This window comes from Oncorhynchus keta, chromosome 26 (assembly GCF_023373465.1).
Source record: "Oncorhynchus keta strain PuntledgeMale-10-30-2019 chromosome 26, Oket_V2, whole genome shotgun sequence".
Taxonomy (NCBI): Eukaryota; Metazoa; Chordata; class Actinopteri; order Salmoniformes; family Salmonidae; genus Oncorhynchus; species Oncorhynchus keta.
The window spans coordinates 41,668,014-41,672,737 of record NC_068446.1 but is presented as its reverse complement, the minus strand read 5'-3'; the positions used below and the strand labels follow the sequence as shown (position 1 = coordinate 41,672,737).

General features: G+C 44.9%; 1 non-coding gene across 1 annotated transcript; it reads right to left on the bottom strand.

The window, feature by feature from the left end:
* Positions 1–164, bottom strand: LOC118373236 (U1 spliceosomal RNA). Its single transcript, XR_004823381.1, has one exon. It is a non-coding gene; the product is annotated as a U1 spliceosomal RNA (small nuclear RNA).
* Positions 165–4,724: the final 4,560 nt, after the last annotated feature.

The window sequence follows — 4,724 nt, the reverse complement described above, 5'->3', positions numbered from 1 at the left end:
CAGGGGAGAGCGCGAACGCAGTCCCCCACTACCAGAAATTATGCAATCGAGATTTCCACATTTGAGAAATTCGCAGGGGTCAGCACAGCCGGAGTGCAATGGCTGAGCCTCGCCCTGGGTGAACCGCCTTCTTGATCACGGTGTCTCCCTTGCCAGGTAAGTATGAGTTGTACATGAGTAATGTGGGATAGTGATTCCCGTGCAAACGTTTTAGGCTAATGGTTATAGCACCACGGCTATTGAGAAAAAAGCCAATCAATTAAATTAATGTTCAGTGTTATTTTGTCTGCTTGTAGATGGAAAGGTGAAAACACGTTTGAACTGTTATTTTACTCGTAAAATAGGAGTGTTTTTCCATTTTCCCAGGATGCAATTCTGCAGAATTTAGCATAACAAAATAATTTTTAGTAAACGTGTCTGATAGCTGAAACTATAATAAATGATTAGAAATGCCCCTGAGTACATCCCAAAAAATATTCTGAAACACACATAAAGCCAAGTGAATGGAATTTGTGATTTTATTTTGCCTTTCTCGTCTCGTGGTTCTTTTGTCTTCCAGAGAAAAACCAGACTGCAATTCTACTATCGACCACTAGTGGCCACCCTCCCAGTCCCACACAGCCACCCATGCAGGCACATTGAAACAGGGAGCGCTGGTACAGTTAGAATAACAGTATTGTATTTCAACCACACCTCTTAATTAACAAATTAATAAACTGAAAGAATGTTACTGTCAGCTGTTCCCTGATAATACAAGAGAAGTGGGGACTGCTGAAAAAAAAAAAAAACGAATGAGCATTGATCAAGAGTCATCAAAATTGTTAAAAGGTTAAAAAAAAAACTAATCTGATAAATGCAACAGTTTGACAATGGATGAAGATACTCCTAACGTGTTACAGTTGTTCAGTGGTGGAAAAAGTACCCAATTTTCATACTTGAGTAAATGTTCAGATACCTTAATAGGAAATGACTCGTGAGGATTTAAATATACTCAAGTATCAAAAGTAAATGTAATTGCAAATATGTACTTAATTATCAGAATCATTACAAATTCCTTATATTAAGCAAACTAGATGGAACAATTGTTTGTGTTTAAAATGTAAATAAACTAAATACAGACAGCCAGGGGCATACCCTATCACGCAGGCATCATTTACAAACAAAGCATCTGTTTAGTGAGTCCACCAGATCAGAGGCAGTAGAGATGACCAGGGATGTTCTCTGTTTAGTGAGTCTGCCAGATCAGAGGCAGTAGAGATGACCAGGGATGTTCTCTTGATAAGGGCAGTAGAGATGACCATGGATGTTCTCTGTTTAGTGAGTCCTCCAGATCAGAGGCAGTAGAGATGACCAGGGATGTTCTCTGTTTAGTGAGTCCTCCAGATCAGAGGCAGTAGAGATGACCAGGGATGTTCTCTGTTTAGTGAGTCCTCCAGATCAGAGGCAGTAGAGATGACCAGGGATGTTCTCTGTTTAGTGAGTCCTCCAGATCAGAGGCAGTAGAGATGACCAGGGATGTTCTCTGTTTAGTGAGTCCTCCAGATCAGAGGCAGTAGAGATGACCAGGGATGTTCTCTGTTTAGTGAGTCCTCCAGATCAGAGGCAGTAGAGATGACCAGGGATGTTCTCTGTTTAGTGAGTCCACCAGATCAGAGGCAGTAGGGATGATCAGGGGTGTTCTCTGTTTAGTGAGTCCACCAGATCAGAGGCAGTAGAGATGATCAGGGATGTTCTCTGTTTAGTGAGTCCACCAGATCAGAGGCAGTAGAGATGACCATGGGTGTTCTCTGTTTAGTGAGTCTGCCAGATCAGAGGCAGTAGAGATGACCAGGGATGTTCTCTGTTTAGTGAGTCCTCCAGATCAGAGGCAGTAGGGATGACCAGGGATGTTCTCTGTTTAGTGAGTCCTCCAGATCAGAGGCAGTAGGGATGACCAGGGATGTTCTCTGTTTAGTGAGTCTGCCAGATCAGAGGCAGTAGGGATGACCAGGGATGTTCTCTGTTTAGTGAGTCTGCCAGATCAGAGGCAGTAGAGATGACCAGGGATGTTCTCTGTTTAGTGAGTCCTCCAGATCAGAGGCAGTAGAGATGACCAGGGATGTTCTCTTGATAAGGGCAGTAGAGATGACCAGGGATGTTCTCTTGATAAGGGCAGTAGAGATGACCAGGGATGTTCTCTGTTTAGTGAGTCTGCCAGATCAGAGGCAGTAGAGATGACCAGGGATGTTCTCTTGATAAGGGCAGTAGAGATGACCAGGGATGTTCTCTGTTTAGTGAGTCCGCCAGATCAGAGGCAGTAGAGATGACCAGGGATGTTCTCTGTTTAGTGAGTCCGCCAGATCAGAGGCAGTAGAGATGACCAGGGATGTTCTCTTGATAAGGGCAGTAGAGATGACCATGGATGTTCTCTGTTTAGTGAGTCTGCCAGATCAGAGGCAGTAGAGATGACCAGGGATGTTCTCTGTTTAGTGAGTCCTCCAGATCAGAGGCAGTAGAGATGATCAGGGATGTTCTCTGTTTAGTGAGTCCTCCAGATCAGAGGCAGTAGAGATGATCAGGGATGTTCTCTGTTTAGTGAGTCCGCCAGATCAGAGGCAGTAGAGATGACCAGGGATGTTCTCTTGATAAGGACAGTAGAGATGACCAGGGATGTTCTCTTGATAAGGGCAGTAGAGATGACCAGGGATGTTCTCTTGATAAGGGCAGTAGAGATGACCAGGGATGTTCTCTTGATAAGGGCAGTAGAGATGACCAGGGATGTTCTCTTAGTAAGGGCAGTAGAGATGACCAGGGATGTTCTCTTGATAAGGGCAGTAGAGATGACCAGGGATGTTCTCTTGATAAGGGCAGTAGAGATGACCAGGGATGTTCTCTTGATAAGGGCAGTAGAGATGACCAGGGATGTTCTCTTGATAAGTGTGTGAACTGAACCATTTTTGTCCTGCTAAACATTGATAATGTAACGGGTACCTTTGGGTGTCAGGAAAAATGTATGGAGTAAAAAGTATATACATTTTCTTTAAGAATGTAGTGAAGTAAAAGTAAAGGTTGTCAAAAATATGAACGCATTTTATTTAACCTTTTTTTAACTAGGCAAGTCAGTTAAGAACAAATTATGTTTTACAATGACGGCCTACAGGAAGGCAAAAGGCCTCCTACGGGGGACGGGGCTGGAATAAAAAATAGAATTGAAATATAGAACAAACACACATCACATGAAGAGAGACACCACAACACCACAGCAAGAGAGACACCACAACACCACATGAAGAGAGACACCACAACACCACATGAAGAGAGACACCACAACACCACATGAAGAGAGACACCACAACACCACATGAAGAGAGACACCACAACACCACATGAAGAGAGACACCACAACACCACATGAAGAGAGACACCACAACACCACATGAAGAGAGACACCACAACACCACATGAAGAGAGACACCACAACACCACAGCAAGAGAGACACCACAACACCACATGAAGAGAGACACCACAACACCACATGAAGAGAGACACCACAACACCACATGAAGAGAGACACCACAACACCACAGCAAGAGAGACACCACAACACCACATGAAGTGAGACACCACAACACCACATGAAGAGAGACACCACAACACCACATGAAGAGATACACCATATGAAGAGAGACACCACATGAAGAGAGACACCACATGAAGAGAGACACCACAACACCACAGCAAGAGAGACACCACAACACCACATGCAGAGAGACACCACAACACCACATGAAGAGAGACACCACAACATCACAGCAAGAGACACCACATGAAGAGAGACACCACAACACCACAGCAAGAGAGACACCACAACACCACATGAAGAGAGACACCACAACACTACATAAAGAGAGACACCACAACACCACAGCAAGAGAGACACCACAACACCACATAAAGAGAGACACCACAACACCACAGCAAGAGAGACACCACAACACCACATGAAGAGAGACACCACAACATCACAGCAAGAGAGACACCACAACACCACATGAAGAGAGACACCACAACACCACAGCAAGAGAGACACCACAACACCACATGAAGAGAGACACCACAACACCACATGAAGAGAGACACCACAACACCACATGAAGAGAGACACCACAACACCACATGAAGAGAGACACCACAACACCACATGAAGAGAGACACCACAACACCACATGAAGAGAGACACCACAACACCACATGAAGAGAGACACCACAACACCACATGAAGAGAGACACCACAACACCACAGCAAGAGAGACACCACAACACCACATGAAGAGAGACACCACAACACCACATGAAGAGAGACACCACAACACCACATGAAGAGAGACACCACAACACCACAGCAAGAGAGACACCACAACACCACATGAAGTGAGACACCACAACACCACATGAAGAGAGACACCACAACACCACATGAAGAGATACACCATATGAAGAGAGACACCACATGAAGAGAGACACCACATGAAGAGAGACACCACAACACCACAGCAAGAGAGACACCACAACACCACATGCAGAGAGACACCACAACACCACATGAAGAGAGACACCACAACATCACAGCAAGAGACACCACATGAAGAGAGACACCACAACACCACAGCAAGAGAGACACCACAACACCACATGAAGAGAGACACCACAACACCACATGAAGAGAGACACCACAACACCACAG